The sequence below is a fragment of the Myotis nattereri genome (genome assembly GCF_964212035.1).
Source record: "Myotis nattereri genome assembly, chromosome: 2".
In the NCBI taxonomy this organism is placed as follows: domain Eukaryota; kingdom Metazoa; phylum Chordata; class Mammalia; order Chiroptera; family Vespertilionidae; genus Myotis; species Myotis nattereri.
The window spans coordinates 185,285,193-185,303,449 of NC_138076.1; positions in this window are offsets into that span (position 1 = coordinate 185,285,193).

Here is an 18,257-nt window from a genome sequence, read left to right on the forward strand (position 1 = left end):
CCCAACAGGGAATCTAATGGTGACCTCCTGGTTCATAGGTCGATGCTCAAACACTGAGCCATGCAGACCAGGTCATTTACTGTAATATTTAATTAAATATAAGTTTATGAGAATGAAAATACAAGACATAGACTTAGAGAAAATATTTGTGAAGCATGTATTTGATAAAGGCTTGTATCCAGATAGATGAATTGTTAAAGATCAACAATAAGAAAATATCCTGATTTTTAAAAAAATGGACAAAAGATCTGAACAGACACTTCACCAAAGAAGATAAACAGATCACAATAAGCATATGAAAAGATGCTTGATATCATATGTCATTAGGGAATTGCAGAGTAAGACAATGAAAATCACTATACACATAAACCACTACACATCTGTTAAAATGGCTTAAATTCAAACACTGACAATACCAAATGGTAGCAAGGATGTGGAGTAACAGGAACTCTCATTCATTGGTGGAGGAATGCAAAATGATAGAGCCATTTTGGAAAGTACTTTGGCAGCTTCTTATAAAACTAAACATATCTTACATACAACCCAGCAATCACATTCGCAGATATTTATTTATCCAACATAGTCAAAAGTTTATATCCACATAAAAGCCTGCACACGGATGTTTATAGCACTCTATTTATAATTGCCCAAACTTAGAGGCAACCAAGATGTCAGTGCTCAACCTCTGAGCCACACCGGCCGAGTCACACCATATTTTGAAAGCTGCTCTCTTCTCAGATTTTAAACATATGGGATTCCCCTTCCCCTCATCCTACTACTCTGATTATTCTGGTAATCATTCCCAGACCTCCCCTGACTCTCAGATTGCTGTGCTCTCAGTATATAAGGGAGAGTAAGACAGGTTCTGGGGACCTCACAATCTGGTGGAACTCAGGATCAACTGGCCTATCAGCTCCAAGAGGCAAAAGTAAAGCACTAAGAGGGAAGTGATGCTGGCTTAATAAATACGTGGGAGTGGGTAACAAGGGACCAGGGAATAGCAAATGCAAAGTCATGGTCGTAATAATCTATGGCCTATCAGAGACTGGATGAAAAGCTCAGCGAGGCTAGAGTTTAAAGGTAGATACAACACGGAAGATCAAGAGAGCTGTAAAGTAGACCAAAGACTGATCAAGTCACTTTATTAAATGAGTCCCTACACCTGGTATATATATATATATCCTAAAGGCCAAACCACTGTCAGAGAAAGTCCTTTCCTGTGTGTCTTGTTGAATTCCCTGAGTAAGCCTTTTATTATGTTGGCCTCTTTGTTGCTATGGCATACTTAATTTTGGATAGCGTTCTTTCCTTCATGGGACTATTCTGCTCTTTAAGCCATTCTGTTCTGGGAAGGCCCTGTCTTTTCCTCTATGTCTTTTCAAATCCTGACCACTTTTATGGTCCAGGTAAAGTCATACTTCTATTATTCCTTTAAAAATAACTTCTTAGAACTCTTACTGCAAATTAGGGAAGTTCTCTTCTGAGTCAAAGAAGTGCTCTTTTTGGCTATGAAAAAGGATCAGAGTAAAAGTCTGCTACCCACTATCATTTTACTTGGTATTTATTCTTCAATTTGTTCTTCTAGCCCTTAAAAAAAAAAAAAAAAGAAAGCAAAGTGGAGATGTTCACATCTTTTCTAAGAACTTTCCTCAATTACTTTCCTTTCCCCTTCAAATTAGTAGCACAGTAGTCCCCCCTTATCTGTGGTTTCGCTTTCCAAGGTTTCTTTTACCACAGTCAACCACAGTCCAAAAATGTTAAATGGGAAGTTCTACAAATAAACAATTCATAAGTTTTCATTTGCTCGCCATTCGAGTAGCATGATGAAATCTCTGGCCATCCTGCTCCATCTTGCTCCATCCTGCTATGGATGTGAATCATCCCTTTGTCCAGCGTCTCCATGCTGCATTGCTCTCCCTGCCTATTAGTCACTTAGCAGCCACCTCGGTTAACAGATGGGCTGTGTTCAGGTAACTCTTATTTTACGTACTAATGTCCCAAAGCACAAGAGCAGTGATGCTGGCAATTTGGATTGCCAAAGAGAAGCCATAATTGTTTCCTGCAAGTGAAAAGTATATATGCATAGGAAAAAATGTAGCATGTATGAATAGGGTTCAGTACTACCTGAGGTTTCAAGATTTCACTGTGGGTCTTGGAACATACCCCCCATGAATAACGGGGATGACTTACTATCTTGCCTTCTAGAAGGATTTATATTTCTTTCGGTTCTTTCACGACTCTAAGGTCAAGCTTCCTTGAGTAGTGATCGAGTAAAAATGGAATTTATACATGTTCCCTCCTGGCTTCCTAGACTTGATTTGGAAGCTGATCCCAAAGTGCAATCTCCTCCCAGAGATTCTCCGTGTTCCAGTGCCATGTTCTCAAGGGAACTCTGCTCCTCTCCCACAAACTATAGCACAAATATGAGTAAGGGATTGGCCATCATTTCTTGCTCTGTTTTTCTGCTATGTGAAAATTACAGATGCATGTTTTACGAATATTTCAAAGTAAGAAATTTTGATATATTAAACACTTCACAGGAAATGTCCTGGTAAATACATCCCACTTCCTGGCAGTACTTTCCTCTCCTTAGTTACTTACTTATTTGTTGAACAACCTCTTGATTCAGATTTCCTAAAGACAGATTATTTCAAAAAGTCTGATTATTCCAGGTAGAAAAATACTATCTGGTACTATAGCCACTAAGTGTGTGGCTATTGAGCACTTTAAAGATAAGGTAACATACAGATGACCAATAGACTTACTGAAAGATGCTCAACATCCCTAATCATCAAGGGAATACAAATCCAAACCACCTCAGCCCTGTGAGAATGGTTATTACCAAATTGGTATAGCCACCATGGAAAACTGTATGGAGATATCTCAAAAAATTAAAAATAGCCCAGCCAGGGTGGGTCAGTGGTTGAGCGTTGAGCCATGAACCAAGAAGTCACCGGTCCGATTCTGGTCAGGATGCATGCCCAGGTTGCAGGCTCAATCCCCAGTAGGGGGCATGCAGGAGGCAGGTGATTGATGAGGTATCTCTCACCAGTGTTTTTCTCTCTCTATTCCTCTCTCTCTAGAAATCAATAAAAAAAATATTTTAAAAGTAAAAATAGAACTACCACATGACCCAGAAACTCCACTTCTGAGTATTTATCCAAAGAAAACCAAACCCCTGATTCGAAAAGAGATATGCAGCCCTGTGTTTCCTGCAGCGTTATTTATAACAGGTAAGATATAGAAGCAACCTAGGGGTCCATCCATAAGCGAATGAACACAGAAGATGTGGAATAGATACAATATAAGCAAAGGAATATTACTCAGCAGTAAAAAAAGCATGAAACCTTGCCATTTGTGGCAATATGGATGGACCTGGAAGGTATTATACAAGTGAAAAAAGTCAGACAAAGGCAAATACTGTATGATTTCACTTAGATGTGGCATCTAAAAAAACAAGTGAACAAACAACACAACATAAATAGACTCATAGATCTAGAGAACAAGCTGATGGCTGCCAGAGGAAAGGAGGGTAGGGGGAATGAGTTTAAAAAGTGAAGGGGAATAAGAGGTACAAAATATCAATTATAAAATAAGCAAGGATGTAGTGTACAGCACAGGGAACGTAATCAACTATATTGTAATAACTTTGCATGGTTGACAGATGGTTATTAGATTATATTGTAAAGTATATAATGTTGAATCCCTGTGTTGTTACCTGAAACTAATTTAATATTGTTTGCCGACTATACTTCAATATAAAATTTTTAAAAAATACAACACAAAGCAATCCAAAAAAACCCAAAAATGGCTACCAGTAATAATAAGAATTATTGATTTTGTTATACTAATCAAAGAAAAAACAACAAAAGAAAAACTAAAATAAAATCACAGTCAAAAGAAATTACTTATTATAAGAATTTAATTTGTGTACACTTTATCTGGTGTTTAAACAGAAATTTTCTTCCAAATAAAAATAGATGGCACTTAAAAAAAAGTGGCTAGTCAAAACTGAGTTTTGCTTTAAGTGAAAAATATCTACCAAGTTGTAATGACTTAGCACATACACGCTTACCCACAAAATAATAATTTATACATTGATAGCGTATTGCAATGGTATTAGTTTATATACACTGAATTAAATAAAATATAATATTAAAATTAACTTAACCTGCTTGTTTTTACTTATTTTAATGTGGTTATTAAAAATATATGTCTAGCTTGCTATAATTCTATATATATATATATATATATATATATATATATATATATATAATTCTACTGAACGTTACTGGTCTCAAATAATGAGGAAATCACTTGTGAGAGATGGGCTTGTGGAGAAGTTGTAGGGAGAGAAAATAAAGCCTCAATAGGAAAGTTTGTGGTGCTCTTTGGCATTCCAATTCCAGGAGAAAAAGGCCTGGGGTAGATTTAGATTTTTCTTTTCTTTCTTTTTATATCACAATCAAGTTGAAGGCATGGGTACTCTAAGTCTCATGCTGTTATGGGTATACCTGATCAGTGTGAATCACGGAATTAAAAAAAAGGATCCCTATTATTACAATTGAGCTATAACTACACACCTGAATAGCTTCAAAAAGCAAATTTTACTTCCCACAGATAATGTCCTATAAACCAAGGGCCACACACCCAAATGCTATTGTGGTTGGATGGGTAACTTCAATGAGTCAGTGGACTAGGTGAGGTCCTTGGTAAACCGGAGAACACATTTTGCATTGAAAGCAAGCAGCTGGTGCACAGCTCCAGCCAACTGTCTCCATGTGAGAATGTTGGCCCTGGTGTTGCCTGATCTTCTGATATTTTTAGAGAAACTAGAAATCCAAATTTTTATGTGACCTTTCATTATTTAATCTTTTAAATAATAATGGCTGTCGCATACAACCCCTATCGGAGCCATTTATACTTTGGCTTATAAATCTGTAATCTGTGGACTAAATTTAGAGAAAAAGAATAATTTTCTAAATAGTTCCATAATTTCTCATTTTACAACAAAGTTTCACTCACGATGGAATCAGTATAAATATAAGGGTGTAGGGCATGCGTCTTTCCTTCATCTTTCAGAATTGGACATTTTAAGAACAGTTAGACATCAAAAAGTGGTAGTTTGTTACAGTTACATATTTTCTATGTATTAATTTTCATATATGAAATATTTCAGGCATTCAACAAAATTAGAGGAAATAATATAATGAATGATCAGTACTTATCACCCAGTATAAGACATAAATATTGACAAATGAGTAAATTGATACAACTCTACGAAGGTCATTTGGTAATATTTATGAAAATTAGAATGTTTCTATTCTTCGTTACCACAATTTCACTCTCTGCCTCTCCTCAATAATATTCAATGACACTAAGCACTACTTCTGCCCTAAGTTATTAGTATCCTGAATTTTTAGCGTTCAAAAATTCCAAGATGATGCCTTTATATTTTTTATATATATTCATGAACAATGTAGTATTATTTACCATATTTTAATATTTAATATATGTCATATGATATAATGTCTTTGGAAATTTTTCTTCTAAGGGTCCTGTGTCTCTTCCCATCTGGTTTTATTGTATGTGCCATTTCAGCATTTCATCTCCCCACTGAGACTATTGATTTTGGTCCTCAACATTATGTTTTGTGAGATTTATCTATTTGCTGCATGCACGTCTAGGTCATTTAACAGCGATAGAGAATTCCACTTATAGGAACAAAATAATGTTTGTAGCCATTCGTCTGTGAAGGACCTGTAAGCCTTTCCAATTCTTAACTACCAACAATCCTAAAACAGTCTTTTACACCCTTCCTTCTGCACAAATGGCAGATTTTTTAGGGCAATGATCCTCAAAGTGAGTTCCCAGACCAGCAGCACTGGCATTACCTGGGAACATGTTGCGAATGCAATTTCTTGGGTCCTACCATAATGGAATTGGAAATTCTGGGGAGGGAACTGAGCGATCTGTTTTAAAATGCCCTGCTCGTGATTCTGCTTCGCACTAAAGTTTAAGAATCACAGCTCTGGCCGAAACCGGTTTGGCTCAGTGGATAGAGCGTCGGCCTGCGGACTGAAAGGTCCCAGGTTCGATTCCGGTCAAGGGCATGTACCTGGGTTGCGGGCATATCCCCAGTAGGAGATGTGCAGGAGGCAGCTGATCGATGTTTCTCTCTCATCGATGTTTCTAACTCTCTATCTCTCTCCCTTCCTCTCTGTAAAAAATCAATAAAATATATTAAAAAAAAAAAAAAAAGAATCACAGCTCTGAGGTATAAACCTAGGAGTTGTACTGCTGGCTCATGGAGTACGCGCATCACTAGTTTATTATATAGTTCAAAAGTTGTTCCGAAAGTGGTTGAAGCAATCTAAAGGCAGGCGGCTTTAGACTATCTGATAGAACAATTAAGTGGTAAAATACCTTACAATGTTTTAGAAGTTAAAAGAGCGTAGTATTAACATACAATCAGCACAATGACAATGTTACAGAATCCAAAGACACTAAATAGAGACAAATATACTTGGAAGTTTAGCATAAGAATTTGGGGCATCTTACCTCAGAGAAGATTAATTTTTCACTGAATTCTGTTTAGACAGCTGAGCAGACATGTGGAATAAGATAAAATGGGGTTCATTCTTAGGTAAATTATATATACTAAATACAGGAGATGGATAGACAGATTGTGGTGTGTGTGTGTGTGTATGTGTGTGTGTGCGTGTGTGTGTGTGTGTGTGTGTGTGTGATCTGAAAAGTTCTAGGAGAAAAGAAAACATGGAGAACACTGTCCCTCAGAGTGGGGAGGGCCTTCGCTCCATGATAAATTCAGAAGTCATACATTACAGTTAAAATACAACTTACAAGTAGCACAAATAAATAAAGACAGGGGTAGGCAAAGTAGGTTTATAATTGTGAGTCTGCAAAACACAGAGCTTATTTTCATATTATAATTTATTTATTAATGATTGCATTATTTATTATTATTATTAACCTAGTTTTTCCCACCCCTGTAAATAACCAAAGTAAATAAATAAATAAATAAATAAATAAATAAATAAATAAGCAAAATATTCATATTAGCCAGATGGGAAAATGTAACTCACATCTCAGACAATGGGCGATTCTTCCTATGGAAAAATGGGCAGAAGATACGAAAAGAGATTTCTCCAAAAACGAAATACAAATATCTCTCAAATTAATGAAAAGATACCAAAATGGATATGTATTCAGGGAAACAAATTTAAACAACAGTGAAACAAAATTTGCACCTACCTGAAAGGATAAAATCCCAAATGCACTATGTTGTCAAGGCTGTAGGGTAATGGCACCTCTCATGAATTTTTACTGAAAGAGAAAATTAATAACTATCTCTAGTGAGCCTATCTGGCAGCATGTATCAAAATTAAAGTGTACACATTCTTTATCATCATAATTCTACTCCTAGGATTTTATCCTAGACATATATTACCATATGTGTGAAATTACATATGTACTTAATTAGTCACATGGTGTCATTTGTAATGGTGAAAGAAAGAAAACAACTGAAATTGTCATTAATGGAGGGCTGATGACATAGATCATGATATATCCATACAATCACAAACTTTTAAATTGCCAAAAATTAAAAAGTAATGAGAAAGTACTTTACAAATGGATTAAAATTGAAAGAACTTTAAAGTGCAAAATAACATGTAGTATATGCTACAAGAGTGAGATAAAAGATTCATTCCAAGTATATTCTTACATTTTTATGCTGTTTGGACTACATGAATATATTACCAATTCAAAATCCTACGTGTCTGCATATGTTTGAATTGATTTGCTCAGATTCTATATTAGAGGAATCAACTATACTATCATACTCATTCCATTAATATAGGATAATATTTAGTTGGTGTTGTCTAGCACAGGGGTAGATTTTCATGCTGATAGTATACTACCATATATTAGTTTAAAAATATCATTTTAAGATTTATTTTTTTCCATGCCATCTTTAGTGATTTTTTTCTACTGCTCTATTATATGAAGTATATTCCAAAATACTATTGTATACCAGGAATTTTTAATTTTTTAATTTATTTTAATTTTCGTTTTCACTTCCTTTTTGTTTAATTTATTGGGGTGACATTGGTTAATAAAATTATAGAAGTTTCAGGGTTTTAATTCTATAATACATTATCTGTATATTATATTGAGTGTTCACCACCCCAAGTCTCCTTCCATCACCGTTTATCCCCCCCTTTACTCTCTCCTACCTCCCTCATCCCTTTTTCTTCTGGTACCAGGAATTTTTTAATAAAACTCTTCTGTCATCAGTGAAATAATCTACTCACAGTATATTTCCACAAGTTGATTTATTTCTATTTATTTTTAATATTACATATAATTAAAGCCAGAACTTTGCCTTGGATCCCCATTTTCCTCTTCAGGTTCAATAAATCTCTCTTGTTCCCAGGTCATATTCCTACTTGTACCTCTATCCTCATGCTCTGGCCCTTCCCCTTCCCCTGGTTTCTGGCTACCAAGCAGCCATCTCTTCCCTTACTATACACAGAGGGATTTACCTGATTTCTTTTCTAAAATTTCTGACACCAGACTCTGATTATATTAAGTTATGAACCAAAGTAAAATGTCTAACCATCTCTTTTTAAAATGTGCTATTTTATCCACGATTCTCAATGACTAGCCACAATTGCACCTATTTATTTCAAAGCAAGTGCTTGGATGGCTTACATCAAAGAACTAATTTTTAACCCTCCCACTCATGATAATGCTTCCACTTTTCTCTCAAAGACTGTCGTACTTTTCTTGCAAGTACATAAAAAAGCTATGTGCCATTTCTAGGATCTACTTCTATATCTATTAAAACCAACTATTGTTCTAATTGTTTCTGGCGCTGTCAGAAAGCGTCCTGTGACATGGAGCACCTCCTTCAGGTCTTTGTTCAAATGTCAGTTTCTCAGAGAAACATGTGCCCTGGTCCATTTATTTGAAACTGATACTTATTTTTCACTCCCAATTCAGGGATCGCCAGTTTCCCTTTTCTTTTAAAGAGGGAGGTGTGTATCTTCGTTCATGTATGTTGCATTAAAAACAGATTCAATTTTTAATAAAAATCATTTTCATGTGAACATATAGATACATACATTTACTAAATAGAAGCTTCATGAGAGTAGGATGTTTTGTTTGTTTTTCATTTTTTGTCCACTGCTATAGTTCCAAGTATCTAGAACAATGTCTGATACATAGAAGCATCTGATGAGTATTTGTTAAATGAAAAAAAATATATACTTTTTCATGGAACCTAAGAAGGCTTAGAATGGCAAACTGTAAACCCAATCAGATTATATTTTCAGATCTAATGAAAAGACTGAGCTGAAATTTGTAACTTGAAAAGTTTACATTTTATAATTTATTTGATAACTATCCACTTTTTACAAAAATGTTAATGAGAAAGTCAGTTCCAAAATTGGACAAGCCTAGAAAAAGGGGGCATTAGAGGAAAAGCAAGGGTGAAGATCAACAACAAAAGCAATATAAATGAACGTCCATTATCATCAACTAAAATATCAACAGTGTGTTAAGTACTTTGTTGAGAATTCCATTTTTCTTAATGTCCCCATCTAGACAAAAATATATTCACCATGTTTATACATATGAGTACGCTATAGCTCATTTTTAGTTTTAGCTAGAGATATTCGAGAAAGGGGGATGGATGTTCCAGCATGTTTGAAGACCTCACTGCAGGAAATCCTCCCATGGAATCCTGAATCACTCTTTTTATTTTTATTTTTATTTTTTTAAATATTTTTTTTGATTTTTTACAGAGAGGAAAGGAGAGGGTCAGAGAGTCAGAAACATCGATGAGAGAGAAACATCAATCAGCTGCCTCCTGCACACCCCCCACCGGGGATGTGCCCGCAACCAACGTACATGCCCTTGACCGGAATCGAACCTGGGACCCTTCAGTCCGCAGGCCAATGCTCTATCCACTGAGCCAAACCGGTTAGGGCCTGAATCAATCTTTTTATTAAGAGAGTTTCACACAGTTCTGATCTGAGTTGTAAGTAAACTTAACAAAAGCTTGATTTCCTCATGAAGATTTGCTAACTTCATTCTGGCTAGTGTTGTGCCCAGATTTCAGGGTTCCCAAAAAGCCCACCAGGGAGCCAGCGAGTCCGATGCAAAAGAAAAGAGTCCTTCATTTCAAACTAGTTCCGCTCCCCGACCACACTCACTGATGCAATGGTGAGCCCAGTGGCAGAGAGCCCGAAGCCTGATGGGACGGGGGTTTTATAGGAGGGTGGAGTAAGGGCAGGAGAGGGAACTGTGGGCCCTGCTGATTGGCCAGGCGCGAGTTGGTGTCTTATTACACAGGATGTAGTCATATTGATGGCGCGCACTTCCCTTGATTATCATTGGTTAGTCCAGAGAAATCCTGGGTGTGGCCAGCAGAGGCCTGGGCCTCCGGGAAGAAGCTCCCACCGAGCACATGGCTCTGCCCAAAAATGGAGGACCCAGGGCAAGATGGAGGGCGCAGTCCTCGCCGCTCCCAGGGCGAGCTGTGCCCGGGCTCCAGGGGCCAGTCCAGTTGCTGGAGGTCCAGCAGATCAACCAGTTCCAGCCCAGACAGGAAGTCCACGTCCTCCGTCTCATCCCCGGGGTACCAGCGATCGCCTCCTCCTCCATCTCCTCGGGCGAGGGCACGCACCCCGCCCTGCCGCCGCTGCTGCTGCGCAGGTCCAGTCTGGGGCGGCGGGCGGGTGGCTGCCTGCGCCGGGCTCCCGCCATGGGCTGGGGAGTCAGTGCCCAAGGCCGCCAGCAGTGTGGTCAGGCTGTGCCTCATAGGGCCCGGCGGCTGGCCCACGTAGGTCCCGCGACGACTCGCCCTTTCAGCTAGAGGGCTTTTAAAACCTGGGTGACCTTCCTATGCTGATCTTTGATGATCCTCAATGCATTGCTGCCTTGCTCTTTGGCCTTCTCTTGTGCTGCCTGTCATCTTGATAAAGGGGATTATCCACAGGTCAATCCCTAAACAAATATCTTCTAATAATTGCATCCAGAAATAGAATTAAAATATTATTTATGAAAACAATTAAGCAAAAACTTCACAAAATAGAAACCTAAAAAATGCACACTTTGTATATGACAATATTTTTTGTTGTTGTTATTGTTTTAATAACTGTCCCATCCACCTTATCAATTGTGAGTCATGATTGTCAGCTGTGTATGTATAGTGCCTGGCCAAGTGCCTTGCTATATATTGTTTTTAATATCATGCCTCATTAAAGAAAACAATGTTTTATAACTGGGCCAACTTATATATATGATTAATGAATGTGAAATATACATAAACGTATGTTTTGAATATAATTAATGAATGCTTGCTGACTGATAGAATGAATAGTTATTTTATAAAGTTGTTCTTTTCTTCTTATAACCCAGTTGCCTCTTCTTTTTCAGCTTTCAGGTGTCACTCCTCACTTTACCACAAACAGCATCAGTAACTGGATGTCTGGTCTTGGAACACTTTCTCCTCCCTCGGTGTCTCTAGAATCACTGAGGAATGTTGGCAGGTTCCAGAATAATTCTAGTTATCCCTGCTACCCAATGTTTTGTTTCCTATGGCAGACTTTGTCTACTCTCTCCTCTGGATCTCCTCAGGCAGTCTATATTCTTTCCTTAAGCAGTTGCTGCTCTCAACTTTGGTACTTTACTCAAAGCAACTCCCCACAGCACAGCTAAGACCAGCCAACGTGATTTAGCAAAATTTTACTAAAGGTTTGGGTAGGAAAAAAGGAATACAGTGACAACACACACACACACACACACACACACACACACACACACACACACCACTTGAAACTGGATTAAACATATAGGATCTCTCAGAATTCTTAGGCCAGGTTATTTCACAGGTACCCTGAGACAATTCTCAACTGAGCTAACTTCCACCCAATTATCATATTACAAGAACCAGCACATCTCCCTCCCTATATCTTTCTACCAGGGAATCCAGACAATCACTCTCAGATGACTCCCAAGAAGGTATCTGGGGAGATTTCTGGCAACTCTTTCCAGAGTAAAAATAACCTTCTACAAGTATTATTCTCCAAAGAACAGGATTTTATTGTCTAAAACCCTCCATTCCAGAATAGAATATTGGTTTTACCTTTACATAATCGAAAGGGCAATTAACAACAAAAGAAAACCCACCCCCCCACACACACACTCCAAAGAATGTATTACCCTTCTATGAGAAAAACTGCTTCCAGCTTTGAATAACATTGATTTGTATTCTACACCCCCATACACACACTCATACCCACATATATATTAAAGCCTTTGATATGAACAAAGGAGAAAGTCTGGTTTATTGTACACCTAGATCAACAATATATGTTTTGATCATGTGGGGCATGCCATTACAGTCTATTAAGATATATTTCATCATATTTTTAAATATAAGTAGTAAATTCTCTTAAAGAAATCAAAGCATTATATAATTTTAACTGAAGATGTGAGTTTAGAGGCAATTCACATTCAAGAATTTTAGATTTCCCATCTAAACCCAATCTTAGGGAATTAAAGTTCACTGGCTCAGAGGAGTCTAGCAAGCCACACAGAAATCTTTTCAATTTAGGATGGCTGTCCTAAGAATAGGGCTGCCTCTTACAGAGGACAATTAAGAATTTTAAAAAAATATCATTGGCTTTTGGCAAAGTCTTATTTCTCAGAAAAGAAAAAGTGAAATAGCTTGGATGTGTGTATGCTTGAGTTTTAAAAGTAATGCTGATGAGCCAAAAAGCTAATTTATCATAAATATTTTGAATATTTTGTTTAAAAGTAAAATACATTTTTAAATAGCTTTTCATGACATTTGAAAGAGAAGTTTTAAACCATTCTCATGTGTTTATTCTGTTTAATCAACTATGCTTTTCCATTTATACTCTAATCTAAATGTTCATGCATTAAATCTTAATAGCAATTTATAAATAATTGTGTGGCATGAAACCTGTCCTGACCACTTGAGCAAGGCAGAGATAAGTTTCAGATAAAAGAGGATAAAAGTTGGAGGAGGAAGAATATTTTGTGAAGGTATAATTAACTTGGATTTTGCTACATAGGAGTCACTTTTTCCCCCCTCTTTGGATATAAAAGAAGTCAGTTAGAGGTTTGAGATTCTCCTTCCTGTGAGAATTTGAGTACAACTCTATTTTCACTGCGATTTAGAGACACCTAGCAGAAAGACTGATGACTGTTCACAAGGAGATGGTAGCTAAATATGAAAGCCAGAGAACTGCTCTGCTCGGTCAGGCTATGGTAGCTTACACTGAGCCCCTTATCACCTGTGTTGGGAGGATGGACACAGCAGAATGGCAGATGTGGGAGTTGCACCATTCCAAAGACGTTTCAAAACTCAGCCATAGTAGTCCTGTTGAGTGAAGGCCATGTCCCTGATGGATGAAACCTGAGACCCTAAAACATAAAGTATAGACATCTGAATGGATTCCCTTGAGGATGTGGACTCTGCAACCCTCCCTGAACCTTCCTGTCTTGTAGAAGAAGTAGCTCATCCTTCTTAGGCAAGAGCTAGAATATGCTGCAGAAGCTCCTCTATGAAGCATCAGGGTGTCCCTGAGAATTTGCTCCAACTTCCTTTCATGGCTGCTAGGATGAAAATTAGGATTCGCGCAGCTGGCATGGCTCAGTGGTTGAGCATTGACCTATGAACCAGGAAGTCATGATTCGATTCCCAGTTAAGGCACATGCCTGGGTTTCTGGCTCAACTCCTAGGGGGGAGTGTGCAGGAGACGGCTGATCAATAATTCTCATCATTCATGTCTCTCTCTCTCTCTCTCTCTCTCTCTCTCTCTCTCTCTCTCTCTCTCCCTTCCTCTTTGAAAGCAATAAAAAAATATATAAATAAAAAAATAGAAAACTAGGGTTCAATTGTAGCATATTCTGGCATAGGACATGCTAGGCCTCAAAAGAAAAGAAAACATAGCTAGATGATGATAGATGATAGATAGATACATAGATAGATGATAGATAGATAGATGATAGATAGATAGATAGATAGATAGATAGATAGATAGATAGATAGATGATATATAGAAGACAGATTGATAGACATGCAAGAATGTAACAGTGAGTCCTGTGAATACTCCTGTGATTGGATTCTGATGGTGCTTGATAAAGGGAGATAGAATATAAAACTAAATAAGCAAGAATTTCTCACTTAAGGGAACTTTTTTGAGACATGGGACTTAATGCCCTAGCTAGGATCCCTGAAGATGGGGAAAACTCACTGCTGGCTCTTCAAAGTCAGGAAAACATGATAGTAAAACTCTAAGCAAACTAGAAATGCCTGAATCGTTCTGGCAGATTGTGTAGGAAGCGGGGGGAAAGCTGAGATAAATGGAAATGCTGCAATGAGTATCTTCTGCAAGGCTGGAAAGTCATCTGAGGATTATGTTCCATGAAAGGGCTCAGAGGACCACACATTCCCCAAGGCCATCAGCCAGGCACTGGTATGAGGGCACAGACATCACTAAGAAGTTTGGTGGTTCTCCCCTACAAGCTGGAAATGACATTAGAGGAGACATTCACAGGGCTGGGCTCATTAACATCCATAGGGATGCTGTTGGGGCTCCCATAGCCCAGTAATAGAGACCAGGTGGCAGGGCTTAACTACAAAAGGCTACGAGGCTGCAATTACCAGGATGACCAGAAAGGTCAGAGAGTGAGCTGAGGAGGAGCCAGGCAGGCTTGACCCCAAAGGAACTATACACATGATTAATAAAGTATGGTGTCCCTGTGAGAAAAAGGGCAACCAGCAAAGTTTCTGCTCAAAATCAATAACAACAACAAAAGACCAACAATGGAGGGATAGGAAGCTGAAGAAAGTCGCCCCAATAAAATATCACAACTCTGCTTGGTTATCAGATCTGAGATGATTTTCATATTTAAAATCCATTGCCTGGGTTCTAGGGATACTTAGGAGGAAAGATCCTCGAAAATCATGGCAAGTATATATGCTGTGGTGATTCCATGAGACCTTCCCCAAAGTGACGTTTCCTTTCCCAAAGGGGCCTATGGTTAGTCACTCAGGTGACTTTACACCCAAAGAAGGGTGAACCACCAGACATTTCAAAAACTATGGGACACTGAACACCAGTTAATTTGCCTGCTTCAACCCTATGCATCCCCAGAATCCAGCAATTATCTCAAGGAGAAAATCAGCCACATAATTGCTGCTTTACAAATCTAAAGTCTCTCTGTTTAGTCCCTGCAGTGTTCATTTTCTCAGCAGCCTCTGCTATTGACAAACACATCATCATTGTATCTGACTCCCTTAGTTGTTCTTAATAAGAGTCCTGGTCCACCACAAGTTACCCCATCCCCTTTATGATGAAGTCTCATTCAGCATTTTACCATCTTCTGGAATAGTGTAATTATTCTTCTATTCTCCTTTTCAACAAATAACTATTCAATAGAAAGTAGAGCACAGTATAAGATTAGAATCAGGATAAATATTAAAAATCTACCATACAGAAAAAAGAAGGAAATATTTGGTATTTATGGATATCATGTCCCCAGTGTCCTTTATACTCCAGGTCCAGACAATATTCCCTTCTCCTCCTTCCTCATTATAATAGTCACAGCCTAATCCCTATAATTTGCTTTAAGACTATCAAATTGAATTCTATTATTTCTATTATCGATGTTCACATCAGTCACAAGAAGCCTTTGATTCCTATGTTGTTACCTATCTCTGAGGTCCCAAACCCATGTTCTGTTTATCTCCTAACCTAACCTCATCTCCTGTCATTCTCCAATTCTTGAAATTCTACTAGGCCCTCTGAACTAAAGGGTTAGTCATCATAAAAATTCCCTATATCTTCAAATACAGTAAGTCCTCACTTAAAGTTGCCAATAGGTTCTTAGAACTGCAGCAAAATGGTGTATAACAAAAGTAATTTTGTCATAGGCTAATGGAGATAAAGAAAAGTTCAGTTCCTACAGCATCTCATCAACCTTATAATAAAATGATGCTGAATAAAACATTATCTGAGGACCTACTATGTGTCAGTGATGTTTCCATTCACCTTTTTACTCCAACAGTGAAATGCCTCTTCCCTGGGGACATAGATTCCCACTCAGACCCCTAACAGCAGGTGATTTCTGTCCCCACAGTCCTAGGACCCCCAGGTGCGGAGGGTGGTGGATGCTCTGCCAATGGTAATTTTCGTCCTTTCTCCCTCTCTCTTCTCTAAACCCACCCAAATTAGAATTTCATGACATCAGCATATGCAACTTCCTCCCCTCCTTATTATAGTCATCTCGGTTTTTGACAGTTACTGACCCATTTCTCTGCTCCTACTGAAATATAAGATCTTATGTGTGAGGCATCCCACACCCCTGTGTTTTAAACTGCACACACACACACACACACACACACACACACACACACACACTAGCTCTCCATGCTGCTTTAGCTTGACTCGTTGTTATCCCCATTTGACATTGTATCCATTTAATTTTTTGTTTATTCTCTCTTCCTACAGTAGAATGTACCATATATGAGCAAAGAATTTGTTTTGTTTACTATTATATGTCCAGTATTTAGAACCAGAACTAACACATTGTAGGCACTTGAGAAAATTTAATTATTGATCAAAAGAATTAACAAGTCCTTAGAGATATAAAGCCATTTTGAGTGTATCCAAAGAGAGATACACCACTGGTAAGCCTAGTAGAATTTTCAGTGAATAGATCAATTTGACATGATGTACTAGCACATATTCAAATGAAAAAATATTTTTTCTCAGATCGTATTTTCCCAGGGAAGCCTTCTGGGGGGGTGGGGGGGGGGGTTCCTCTCTCTTTTTTAAATCGATGGGTCTCATAGACAAGCTGATAAGTTGCAGCTTTACAATTCTAGCTACAAACCAATGTTGTCTATTCAGTTTGCATGTGTTGGTATCCATTAATAAGCTCTCTCTTAATCTGTAAATGCTATTTTTCATTCATTCAGCAGCTATTTGTTTTCCAAGCACTGTGCTTGTTGTTGAGGACATAGGGTTTCTGCTCTCAGGAAATTCACAATTAACTGTGTTTTTTCTTCAGTGTCTAACAGCACCTTTTAACCACAGCTTTACCAATTTCATGTAAAGTGTGGAAATCCTGACACATATGTCAGTGGCATTATGTGCTTTGGGTCTAGCCTAAAACACACACTCAAAAACACAACCTAATGTAAATGCATTTGACAAGGATGGCCTGAATTCTATTTCCTCTGATGTGATTAACCTTTGGAGCACATCAGTGTCTCCATGGCCTCAGTTTCTTTATCTATAAAGAAAAAGTTAATAATCCCTATTCAATGCAAAAATTACTATGAGGATGACGTGATAGTTGATACAATGTTTTTGAAAACTTAATGTACCACTTGCATTATTATCTCAATTGGGAGATGACACTGTGTGACGTGACGAAGACCAAGCTTTGGCAGGAGACGGGTTCAGGGTCAAATCCTAACCTTGGGACTCAACAACAGATGGAAACAAAGACACTTAATTTATAAAGTTAATGTGGGAATTAGAATTGACATGTTTTAAGAGCACAGGACCTAGCACAGGATAGGGGAACACAGTAAATGCCATTGTCAGCTCTTCTTATTTACTGTCATATTTTCTCACATATGTTTAATATACCTCAATTTTTAAACCTGTAGAATGGGGAAAATATAGTGGACTCTTTCAAAACACTTCTTCAGACGCATTGCATTATCAACAGATTGTCATTCCCAGGCAAAAGTCTCTATTATCCCATCCTGGAGGGCAGCGTTTTGATGTTTTTTATTAGATTTCTGCTTGGTCAACACTAAAGGGAGAGACAGAAAAATCACATTCAGGAAAAGCTCTTCAGGGCAGGACACCAGAGGAAAATAAGAATAATGAGGTAATACAAAGTGTAAAGTAAACCACGGCAAAGGGCCAAGAATATTCATGCAAAGGGAGACTGCAGACAATCAGCTCTCACGTCCCTCCAGCTTCCAGCTCCTTTCAAAAGGCAGGAGACAAAGAGCACTCTGCTCCGGCAGTTTTGAAAAGTCAAAGTCAAACAAGCCCCCTCACTTCCACTGTCCTTAAAGGACATGCCTTCACACTTGACTGTTGGCCTCAGAGCACTGGCTCTATTGACATCCTCTAGTCACACAGTGGAGCTGTTTACACTTGGTGGAAAGT